Genomic DNA, 12,609 nt, shown 5'->3' with positions numbered 1-12,609 from the left:
GGTCCCTGGAGGCAAAACAAGACCAGGGCTACATTCTCCCCATGGCAGAATCCCAACAACCTCGCTTGGGTAGTAACCATGCAACAGGGAGATATATAATGAAAAATGCATTGCAAACGGTACATCACACACAACATGCATTTGTTCCCCGGTACCCGACATACTCGCGTGGATACCCGAGGCCAGCTGAGTCTCAGAGTGGAGTGCCCCTAACTGATTGGGTGAGGGTATCCCACCTTGACTCCTGTGAGTCTTTTGGAACTCAAGATCAGGTGTTACAGTGTCTACCGCCAAACCATCGCCTCCCCCTCGCAGAAAAAAATAGTAAAGGGTCCTGGGTATTGACCCTTGCCAGATCCTCCGGTTTCATCTCGCGGGAGACAGGGAGGTTCAGTCTCTTGCCTCGGTTCACCACATGGCGAACAAAGCGCTCCATCATGAGCATGGAAGAGGCCACAACTACCCAAGCGGTCTCAGCACAGTCTTTGTCCGCTTCAGCAATCCTTTTAACGGTGACATCTTCTGTGGACAGCACAATGTCTTCATGCATGCCCGTGTCTTGAGAAGATAAAGCTTGGAGACTACTCGCGCATGGATAAGCGTCGCTCCTGGCCACTGTACCGGATACCTTGATGAGGTCAAATCCGCTCCCTGGTCTGCAGAGATCTTCTGGGGAAGACACCTCCACCAGGACGCAATGACGAGGTGAGCCCATCGCCCAGGTGACCCTACCTTTGGAGCCACCAGGCCCCACGATCACCGAGGAGCTCACACCCGACACCCCTGGGGCAGTCAACTCACCCCTGTCATCGTTGGCAGGTACTGATCCCAAGCCTGGGACCGCTGGTACCATCGTAGAAGGCCAGACTGGCCACAGTAGGGCACACGGGCCCACAGCAGGCTCTGTATCCGCCAAGATAGTTGGCTCAGTGACTTGGCATGAGTGGTCCGCCGGCAGGCGCATCACCACGAGTGGTTGGTCACTGGAATCACCAAAAGAGGATGGGGGTATAGACACCTTACCCTGTAATTCCGGAATCTGTGGGTCTGAGCTCTGTGGTTCCTGCTCGGGAACTGGGTCTTGAACCAACATCTGGGGTTCCAACATCTGTAGCTCTGCCTTCGGCGGCTCCGGCTCAGGACCTGAATCTAGAATGTCCATTTGGGCACGAGCCCTCCACAACCTCCATAGCTGAGGTAGGTGGACTAGCAGCGGCGCTGACCGCCGGGGTAGAGACCTCAGGCATCTCTTTCTCCGCAGGTTCCGCAGGTTGGGGTACAATAGGCTTCAAGAAACATGCACCGCAGCAGGCACTTTCGGGCTCCCACGCCAGTGCGCCTCTAGAACAGTCACAGGTGGGGCTAAAACACTGTATACACGTTTCCCCGTCCACCTCGGTTGTCTTGAAGTCTAGCGGTACTTGGGACATGTCGACTCCCTTGTCATAGGCTTCACTCAGGCAGGGGCACATTAGCGCAAGGACATCTATTCCTGGTGCTTGCCAGACCACATACACATTAGGGTGTAACCCCTGGCAGTCTATCTCATCCTCGGAGGATGAATAATCCGTCTCTGCATCAGTGTCTTCCTCCTCCTCTGACAGTTCTGTAGGCTGCGGCAGTCGAAGCGTCAGGAACTGCGCTTCACAGTCAGGACACTCGGGCCCTCGGGCCAACTCACCGACAAGACAATCACATTCGCTCAGGCAGCAGTGCAGGCCAAGCGCATCTGTCTCTTCAGGTTCTGGCTCCAGAACCGACTCGGGAACCACGGTTAGAGTACCCGTGCCCTTCGCAACTTCTGTGAGGTAGGTAGCTTGATTACCTGCATTGACTGATTCAGTCTTGCAGTTGACCGCTTTTTCTTTGGCGGGTTCCGGAGTCTCCAGCAACACTGGGTCTGGAAACTGTACTCCGCAATAGGTACACGCGGGTACCAAAATCAATTCACCACCTGGGAAGTCACAAGTAACACAAGTGTTGTGCATACACCTTATCCCTTCTATGAACACCTCCTTGTAGTCTAGTAGCAGCAGGTTGGGGTCATAGATCATACTAACAGGCAGTCTCAATAGATTTCGTATACATGGACACAAAAGAAAGGGTAGCTTCCTAGTCTCTGATAGCCAGGCTCCAAACCCTTGAGGGTGTGCTTGACTGCACCTTACGGTTCTATTGGTTTTATTATGAAGAACAGAATCGGTCGACTGCAGTTCTTCATACAATCTCTCTTCTAAAGAGGAAATGAGGCATATTTCATTAATGGATGGTCCGGGCTCAGCTCTACGTCACTCACAGTGTGGGGGCGGGGCTCTGGTTTTCCCGCCAGTCCGGGACGGATTTCTGCAACATTTTCCCGCGCGGGCGGCCAATCAGCACATGGGCTCTCCCGCCTTGAGGGCTTAAAAGACATGGAGGAACAAAAATAGCACAATTTAGAAAAATAATTACCGGGCACCCCAGGTCTGATCTCTCAGCAGCGCCTCCAAATGTAGCCCTTTTTCTGAACCCTCCCAAAGGAACTACTGGTCGCTGTACAACACCTGCGGCTCCAGGAGATCTGAGCCTCCGCTAGCTGGGAGCCTGGGGTAACACTTATACACTTACTTAGCGCAGCGCCTCCACTTACCCAGGATCCCCGTGATGTGAGATTCCCCTGGGCAAGAAATACATACACACACATGTAATGCAAACAACTTTACTGTATTAACGATACTCAGTCCCGCTACCACGTGCTCCACACCGTGTCCGTGTACGGTACTATATGGTATAGGCTCAGTCATGTAACCACTCGCTCAGTGTTCCTACAAAGAGTTTAGCCTAAGGCGGGATCAGCGCCTGATGACCGGTGTTGGTTCACTTGATGATATGGTACCTGCCGAGCACCCCAGTGCTCGGATCTGCAACTACTTCGTAAAGGATCCGTCGAGTTCCGGCCCGACATCCAGGATCCACCGTCCGGGGAGACCCCACCAAGATGGCCTCTGCAGCCGCAACGAAGAGCAGCGCCCAACCTTCTGCACGGGTGCGCAGCGTCAATGGAGACCCTATCTGACTCCGTGAACTAACATGACACTCACTGTACTATAGGCCGTCCCTACAGCACAGCAACCTTGAATGACTTTAGGGGAAACTCCTAGGGCCTGCGGGGTAGCCTATCCTATGCAGGTGGGTCACTGACCCCCTGCACCCACACTACCTCTCCCTTCACCTCCCGGATCCCCTCTGACTAACTCAGCCTAACCTCTGCAGCCAACACACTGCACACACACTCAACCTGCAGCTACACTGCACTGCACACACACACACTGTGCCTACTTGTCAGCGCTCACAGCACTACCAGCCGTGACACCGACAAGACTGCACACACACACCTAGGGGCAGAGTCCCTAACCTAGGGGCCGTCCCTCAGTACCTACCCCCTACCCTGGTGGGGATTGGGGCCTGCCTGGGATCTGGGGAACTACCTTACCTGGTGCAGGAACCACTTGCTCCCTACACCCTGCCTTCCCCTTCCTGCTCCCAGCTTCAACTGCCAAACGTGGTCCCTGCAACATTGTAGCCTTCCTCCACAGGAGAAGCTGCAAAACCCTATTTGCTGGCTGGCTGCACGGGATGTGGGTGAAAGGGCAATCCCCAGAGGCTGCTGGGAATTGTAGTCCACTCAGGACCTCTTTAGCATTGGGGCCGCGTGCGCTACCCTTACTGCGCCTGCGCGACCAACGCGCACGCTTGCGCAACCTGTCAGTCGGCCCCCGCTAGCCGGGTGTGCCGCAGAGCCTTGGAGCGCTACATGGGGGGTCTCTTGGGCTGAAAAGAGACCGGGGTTACACTAGAATAAGAAGAGACCTGTCTGTTCAGCAGGAATATACTTCTACAAGGGAGAGTATTTGAAGGAACCTATAATACAGCAGCAGGTAGTCCCCATTTGCAGGACTACGAAGAAACCTGGGTGGGCTGCTGGTGATTTCTAGATTCATGGATCTGGATCTGGAACCAGGCAGGGTTAAAGGTTCAAAAGGGAGATGAGACACTACTTGTCTCTCGGTGAGAGGTATGGACAAGTACTGATTCCTGTATCCTGAAAATCCGTCCTGTTGCAACCCAAGAACTGTGGCACTTCACGAATGCTGTGATGTAAATGAAGAAAATCTGTTAATAAATGTTCAAAATTTCCTGGTGCCCGTACTCTTATTTACTCCTCTTCAAGAGCCAGCGCGAGTCCTCAACCCTGAGACGACTAAGGTAACCACTGAGCACCCACATATACCTTTAAACAGCAATCATGTGCTACAGAGATAGCCGAAAAGGACTGTTATATTCCTATATGTCACTATACACCCTATCCGTCATGCTGAGGGGGGGTGTGGGGGGGAGATAGGGGTGTTATATATAATAATAATTTCATTGTATATCGCTGTTTTCTCCCAATGTGCTAAACAATTACAATATCCCTGAGGAAGTGACGGTGCTGGTCACGAAACGCGTAGGGTGGAGCCAAACTGGATGTGTGCTTGGATACCAAAGAGTCGGAGGCAGAGCAGTAAGGTCATCGGGGGAGGCGTAGAGAGGAGTTGCGGCCGCGAGAAGAGGAAAAAAGTGCCGCCAACCCCAGCTGCCGAGCGCCGCTCAGAGGACTCAAGTCGCGGACAGCATTCCGTGTTGTACATCATCACAATATACACTGTAAGTGTTATCTTGGATGTGTGCACTTATTAAATGGTTTAAATGGTACTGTACCATGTACTTTGTATTATTTCTTGGGTAATTCATCATAATTGGTGACTGCGGAGGATCGGAAGACCCAGCAGTCTTGGATCACCAAACTTAGAGGAGGCGATCAAAGACATATTTTCCCTGTCTATGACCTACCGAAATTTTGTAAGTAGGCATTTGTCTATGTGAAGTGTGCGCTAAAACATCAAGGTCCTGCGCAATGATTACTGCGCAATGGTGTGTTTCTTTTGTATCTCTTCTTGGAAACCGGCATCTGTAAGAACAACCGGCAGCACCATAGTGAAAAACAGGACTGACTTTCTATACCACTTAGAAGGGACTGGTATTGTACAGTTTCTTTTGCGCCAGGGACTTGATCTGTGTTGCTTATGATCTGTAGGGGGCAGGTTTTTGAAGACCTGCCTGTCTTGTTACCCAGGCTGCCATGCTTCTGATTAGGAACGGAATGTACAATTTATATCAGAGTATTTTGGAATACTCCCTATCAGGATTGGTTGGTCTCCCATTTGGAAATAACGTTGTGTGGTTCTAATTGCTTTAATTTATTTTTCAGCTATAGAACTCTAGGGGATAGTTCAACAAAACTATCAACCCCTGAATTAATTATCATTAGTAGATTAGGTGCTTTAGCCACACAGGCAATATTAGGTTAAGCGCTATTTCTATGTAATTAGGGTTTTGTTTATTATCACTATTACACAATGCCTGAGGCACAGGGATATAGTGACTTGCCCAAGGAGCTGACACCAGTTATTGAACCAGGTTCCCCTGATTTAAACTCTGTGTCATTCCCTTTACTCACTGATCCACTCCTCCCTACACATATGTGTGCGTGTGCATGTAACATATGATAAATGTGGGTACTAACAAACCTGATTTTGTTGTTGTGATGGCTGGATCTCTGGGTCCTGATTTTGTTGTTGTGATGTTTGGATCTCTGGGACCTGATTCTGTTCTGGTGATGGTTGGATCTCTTGGACCTGATTTTGTTCTGGTGATGGTTGGATCTCTTGGACCTGATTTTGTTCTGGTGATGGTTGTATCTCTGGAACCTGACTTTGTTCTGGTGATGGTTGGATCTCTGGGACCTGATTGTGTTCTGGTGATGGTTGGATCTCTTGGACCTGATTTTGTTCTGCTGATGGTTGGATCTCTGGGGACAGGTCTGGTTCCAGGTGACAGCCTGGGATGGTCTCTCCTGCTCTCTCTGTTTCAGATCACAGTCTGAGCGGAGGCTCCTGGTGACTGATCTCTCTCTGCTCCTGGATTCCAGTCACAAGTGAATGAGTGTATCTCTCTTCTTGATGGCAATATGTCCCCTCCAAGTTACAATGTGATCTCCTGATCTCTCTATCTTCTGCTCACAAGCGTTGGTGTAGTTCCTGCTTAGCCTAATCTCTCTTATTGTACAGCTCTCTTCCTCACTCTCCGTTAGCTGTTTCTCTCTCTCTGTGTCTGTGTGGTCACTGTATGGTGGAGGAGTTCCAGCACTTCTCAGTATAGGAGGGAGTGTCTGCAAATACCATACTACATCAAATCAAATCAGCTTTATTGACATGACGAATTAATATTTCAGTATTGCCAAAGCATGAATAACAGGGGTTGGGCATAATGATTACATACCCCCCCCCCTATCCTCCCCCCCGGCATGAGGGATAGGTTGTACATGGAAAAAATGGTGAGGGATTACAACAATCTCAGTGTTTGACAGGGTTTGGACCTGTTCAAAGGGGTGTATTAGCTCAGCGGTTACCTTATACATCTCGGGATTGATGGTGAGTTCGTGACAGCTTTAATAAGGGAGTTTGGTGAACAGAAGAGAGCGCCAGGAACTTTGTAACTTGCCTTTATTTAGATAACCAGCAGCATTGTCCAGGACAACCAGGGCTGGTTTTCAGCATACAGACTACAATCTACATTCTCTTGCATGACGAGTAAGTCCATCCCTGATCCCTACTTAAATCTTTACAATGGAATCTAGCATAGATCCACCCCAGGTCCCTTCATAATCCTCGGAATTGAAACAGGTCCCACCCCAGGTCCCTACTTAAACCTGGGAATGGAAACGGGTCAACCCACCCCAGGTCCCTACTTAACCCTGGGAATGGAAATGGGTCAACCCACCCCAGGTCCCTACTTAACCCTGGGAATGGAAACGGGTCAACCCACCCCAGGTCCCTACTTAACCCTGGAAATGGAAACAGGACCCACCCCAGGTCCCTACTTAAACCTGGGTATGGAAACGGGACCCACCCCAGGTCCCTACTTAAACCTGGGTATGGAAACGGGACCCACCCCAGGTCCCTACTTAACCCTGGGAATGGAAACGGGTCAACCCACCCCCCATCCCTACTTAACCCTGGGAATGACCTGCTTGCTACAGCAATGTAGCTGTCTATAGCACCTCTCTGGGGCCCTTAACATTGGGATACTGTCCTTGCTGGAAAACAATAAAGGTGTTCTGCTGCTTTTCCTGCCCCATAGGTTAGGACAACCTGGGGACCTCCCTGATGGTAAATAGAGTCTGAGGTCTGAAGGTCTGGGGGTCCCTGGAAGTCTGGGGACCATGGACGTCTGGGTACAACAAGGGTGGTCCCCACCTTAATAGTCAGGGTATGGCCAACACTCTGCCCCAGTATCTGGGCAGATTAACTGTTGCCACTTGGTCACACCACTAGATACAGTATGTGACCCTCTAGTAACTTCTAGAGAAGCACAAGGCCAGACATGTGCCTGGGAAGGGAAACATCAAAGAAACATAATTGTATCTAACGCACATGTCCTAGCCTTGAGAGGACTGTTAACCCACGGCACTGCCTACACCTACCAGGGCTGACATGCAGGGCAAGGGAATTTCTAGCAGAGTGCTACATTCTCCCTGTTGTGAAATCCGTCATCGTCAACGTGCGAGGTAGTCAATAGTACATATTTATTTAATCAAAATACAGTGTACATTACCACAAAAACACAATTTACATAATATTAATACAAAAGCGCACTGACTAATTCAGTACACACATTTTTCTTTATAGATAACCTCCTATGAGGAACCTTAAATGAGTAACACAGCCGTATTACCACATACATAGTCTATCTATATTAAATACATGAGCATTTATTATAGGTAGCCCTGGTAGGTTTGGGCTATTATTCTATCCTCCTCCTGGCAGTAATCCCTGCATAAGGGCAGGCTTGCCAGGAGTAATCATGGGTTTTCCCCACTTCAGGCAGTACACTGAGGCAGTGACGGCAGGTCATCAGGCCCTGTGTCCAATCAGAAGACACAGGGGCGGTGCCTTTTGGAGCTACTTAGGGTATTGCATTTCCTATTTAGTGGGAGTCTATCCCTGGAGTGGAAGGGACAAGGGTGACACAAACCAGCCTGCCAGGACTGGCAGTCTTGAGGCCTCCCTCCGGGGAGTGAGTGTGAACCCCATACCTTCTACCCTGCCTAGAGGGTAGGGGAAGAGCTAGACCCACTCTTGGTGCCCTAGGCCGGGAGTGAGGTCAGGGTCATCCTGAAGGAAGACAGCCTGCGGTGTAACTGTGTGTTGAGAAAGAGAAGAGACAATAAAGAGCTTACACTTTTATCTAAACTCCTGTCTGAAAGTGAAGTGTATGAGGAGGATGGGAAGAGAACTCTATTGTAGGTACTTCACCCCATACAGCTGGGGGCTGCAGGAGATGGAGGCGCTGCACCAGTAGAAGAGACGGAGGCACAACCCCAGAAGCTTGTCCTGTTCTCCCCCCTGTCATCGTGGGAGACTCAGGGCCCCCTTTTGCCAGCAGGTATGCACCACACAGAGACATGTAGAAAGAGCATTAGACTCCCTAGGGGACCCTATCTGAGATTGGGTGGGGGTAGGAGGGTTACATTTCTAATGTGTTCTAATATTTTAACACGCAAGGGGCATATAGTGCACCCTATGTATTGGAATCCAATGGTTATATTTCTAATGTATTCTAATATTCTAACACGCAGGGGGCGTATAGTTGACCCTATATATTGGAAACCAATGGTTATATTTCTAATGTGTTCTAATATTCTAACACGCAGGGGGCGTATAGTGCACCCTATGTATTGGAAACCAATGGCGCACATCAACATATAGCTTACATACTCACTTTTGCAATTTATAAACTTTGAAATCTTAAACATTTCTCCAGTGACACCAGATGTAAAGCTGCACGTTGCTTGTGACCGAATTTACGTGCCTTGTATCTGTTGCACCAAAAGAAACCTCTAGGATTAGTGCTTATCCAACTCTTTGTTCCTTCACCTTCTGTTGACTGGAACATGCTTGGGGCTAATTTATCTTGCACATTGTGAGCTTTCGTAAATACAATGTGCGGTTTCTCTGGTAGCCGGTCTTTTAAGATTGGATCTCGTTTCAAGACATGGCAATGTTTCTTGTTATTTTATTTATTTTATTAGACTGTTAAACTGTGTGATGAATGGGATGAATCACCTCCTGGGGAACAGTTGCCACCATCAGCAACAGACATCGAACATGCCATTCAGCCAGTCTAGGTGAATTAGATGTAATTGTTTGGACCCCAAGGTTTCTGAGGAGCAAGCTTCAATCTTAGAAGATAAGTTTGTGGATAGAAGCTATCTTTTATCTGAGATTCAGAAGGCAAGAACACAAGCATGTCATCTACATAGGGGATGACTTTCTGAGACCAGAACAGAAAAGTCCCATGAAAAATACCTTTATCCCATTCATCACACAGTTTAACAGAGTCTAATAAAATAATAAAAAACATTGCCATGTCTTGAAACGAGATCCAATCTTAAAAGACCAGCTACCAGAGAAACCGCTCATTGTATTTACGAAAGCTCACAATGTGCAAGATAAATTAGCCCCAAGCATGTTCCAGTCAACAGAAGGTGAAGGAACACAGAGGTGGATAAGCACTACACCTATAGGTTTCTTTAGGTGCACAAGATGCTAGGCACATACATTCGGTCACAGAAAAAACGTGCAGCTTTGCATCTGGTGTCACAAGAGAAACTTTTAAGATTTCAAAGTTTATAAATTGCAAAAGTGAGTATGTAATCTATATGTTGATGTGCCCCATTGGTTTCCAATACATAGGGGGCACTATACGCCCCCTGCGTGTTAGAATATTAGAACACATTAGAAATATAACCACTGGTTTGACTTCACACAGTGAATTTATAAAAATACCATCACTCTGACCCCACTGGTCTAATATATCTGGGAATAGACACTGTGAAGACACATTGCAGAGGTGGTAACACAATTATAACCAGCTCGCAACAAGAATACTTTCGAATTCACAAATTGCGAATTTTGCTACCTCCAGGTTTACTTATTGGCATTGATCTCATCTCTTTTCTCATTGCGTTCCCCTCCAGTCCTAGAATACGCTGCTCTCTCTCGTACTGCATCACCCTATTTATACCGTATCTTCCATTTTACTCTATTGTTCAAATAATTTTTTCATATCAGTTATTTTGATATGATTAGATTGAATAATTGTTATGTCTTTTAAACATTTTAGTGTTTTATTCCTTTTTTATCATTATTATTTGTATTAGTTCTCCTATTCTCTATAGAGTATTTTTGCCGTGTTTCTCCTTTTGCAGAGTTTATTATACTGATTTGGGCAAATTATATTAACCCCTTGAAACATAGTAATAAGAACATCTGTGGGTGAAAGTGGAACACATTAGTTGATACTTTTTTCATATTGATTTTAATCTCATGTCTTCTATGACAAAAGAGGAGATGTATTCATGCTGTATCTGCGACAAACACTCGTTGGTCTCTATTAGAATTGAATACCTATTGGACTAACGATCTATGTGTTAATAGCTGCACCTTGTTTAGAGGATTTTTTAATTGATTGTTTAATTGTTTATTGTGCTGTGACCTCATCATGGACACTATATATTACATCCCCCTTCTTGGGGAGATTATGAACCCCTGAGGAAGCTCAAACTTTGAGTGAAACGCGTAGGGTGGATTTAGAAGGGGAGATCAAGCAGCTGTGAGGGGCCCGCATCCCCTATTCTGTCTCCTGCACAAGTGCAAGTGCGTGACAGGTCCAGCCCCCTCTCCGGTGACATCATCGCCAGCGCGGGTGCGCAAAGAGACGGAGGATCTGGTAACCGATGCCTGTGGGAGTGGAGACTCCGGTTTGCGTCTCCTTCTGACCCAGAGTGGTCCCAATGCCGTGTCTGTCTGGGACCATGTCAGTGTATCCCCACTGCTGTACCAGCTCTTTTGTAAATATCAAAGCTGTATTTGCACTATGGCTTTCTCTCTTTCCCATTTCTATTCTACGTGAGCAATTCATCAGAGAGCACGTCACGGGCGTGTTTGGCGTCCACGTGTGTTGGAAAAACGCTTGATTTCTCTCACACCACGTGAATGGAGATGTTCATTTCATACTGTATATTGATTTAGGTAAAACACAATAGTATAATACTGTATAAAACAGTCAAGGTAAGAAAGTAATGCACTCATATTGGGCGAGGTTAAGCGAGCATTTTGGTTGCTAAGTATAACCACGCTGATGTTCAGGAATCTCCGCTGGCAGGATATATCTGATGGTATGGACCTTCTCCAATGGCAGGACTCGCAGCGTTAGTGCAGGCTCCTCAGCAGCAGGATATTCCCAATAAAGGATAAAACACAGAATAGTGTAATACTGTATATAGAAAATATTAAAATGCTCAGAGCCAAATGAAGACTCACATTATAGTGAAAATGGGAAGACTTATGGTTATTAAAGTGACCAACTTATACGGGTTGTACTGGAATCACAGGAAAATTCCAAAAAACAGGAAAAGGACGCAGGAAAAAAGGAAATAAATCTTTATGATATAAAAACAAAATCCAGAATCCCTTTGGCGCAAACCTTGTCCTATGGCGGCGCTATATCGATGACATTATTTTTATTTGGAATGGGACTGAAGACTTATTAAAGTCTTTTTTTAACATATATTAACACAAACGATTTTAAACTTTCTTTTTTATCTACGATTAGTAACTTAGAAATGTCATCTTTAGATCTGACCATATATATTAAAAATAATTGTATACAGACTAAGACCTTTTTTAAAGAAGTTTATAGTAGCAACTTCATTCTGACCAGCAGTTGTCATCATAAGTCTTGGCTGAATAATATTCCCACAGGACAGCTGAGACGTATTAAGAGAAATTGCTCAGAAATAGGGCTCTTTCATGAGCAAGCCACTATTCTGGAGAGGAGATTTATTAAAAGGAAGTATAATAACAATCTTTTTAAAAAATGCGAGAAAAAAAGTGGACACAATTGATAGAAACAGTCTTTTAATAACAAAAGGAAAAAAGCCAACAAAGGACAATTTTATTCCATTTATAACTAAGTATAATCGCGAATCTGATAAAATCCAAAATATAATCAAGAAACACTATCATATTTTAAAGGGGGTCCCCATTCTTGGAGACTTTTTGGAAGAGCGTCCTCAGGTAGTTTTTAGCCGAGCTACAAGTATCAAGGACTCTTTGTCACCAAGCGCTCTAAAGAAAATAAAGAAAACAAACAGATAATTGGTTGCCAGATTTACCAAAAGGTTTCTATAAATGTTTGACATGCAAAGCATGTAAAAATGGGCAAGAAAAAACAGATATTTTCAGTTCCAACCATACAGGTAAATGTTTTAAAATTAAATCTTTTATTAACTGTAGGAGTACGCATGTTATTTATATGTTAATCTGTCCATGCGGACTTCAATACATTGGAAGAACCACTCGCCCTCTTCGAACTAGGATTCTCGAGCATTTGCGTAATATACACTTAGGGATGGAAAATCATAGTGTCCCTTTATATTTTTTTTTTTAAATATCATAATTCTGA

General features: G+C 46.3%; 2 protein-coding genes and 1 long non-coding RNA gene across 4 annotated transcripts in view; 1 reads left to right on the top strand and 2 right to left on the bottom strand.

Moving 5' to 3' along the window:
* Positions 1-6,244, bottom strand: part of LOC142474995 (von Willebrand factor A domain-containing protein 5A-like) — a 65,889-nt gene extending 59,645 nt beyond the window's left edge. Inside the window, exon 1 of one of the 2 annotated variants that reach the window (XM_075581134.1) lies at positions 5,610-6,244. The gene's annotated coding sequence lies outside the window, so the exon portion shown is untranslated. The remainder of the gene's footprint in view (positions 1-5,609) is intronic. The other variant, XM_075581120.1, reaches the window with a different exon arrangement.
* Positions 1-12,609, top strand: part of LOC142475204 (von Willebrand factor A domain-containing protein 5A-like) — a 354,651-nt gene that overhangs the window by 298,605 nt on the left and 43,437 nt on the right. The gene's annotated exons all lie outside the window — the stretch shown is intronic.
* Positions 12,046-12,609, bottom strand: part of LOC142468800 (uncharacterized) — a 39,952-nt gene continuing 39,388 nt past the window's right edge. The window contains exon 2 of the long non-coding RNA XR_012788870.1: positions 12,046-12,272. This is a non-coding gene — a long non-coding RNA (uncharacterized LOC142468800). The remainder of the gene's footprint in view (positions 12,273-12,609) is intronic.

Source organism: Ascaphus truei, chromosome 1 (genome assembly GCF_040206685.1).
Source record: "Ascaphus truei isolate aAscTru1 chromosome 1, aAscTru1.hap1, whole genome shotgun sequence".
In the NCBI taxonomy this organism is placed as follows: Eukaryota; Metazoa; Chordata; class Amphibia; order Anura; family Ascaphidae; genus Ascaphus; species Ascaphus truei.
Note: the sequence above shows the minus strand (reverse complement) of the source record. Positions and strands in the feature narration are given on the sequence as shown.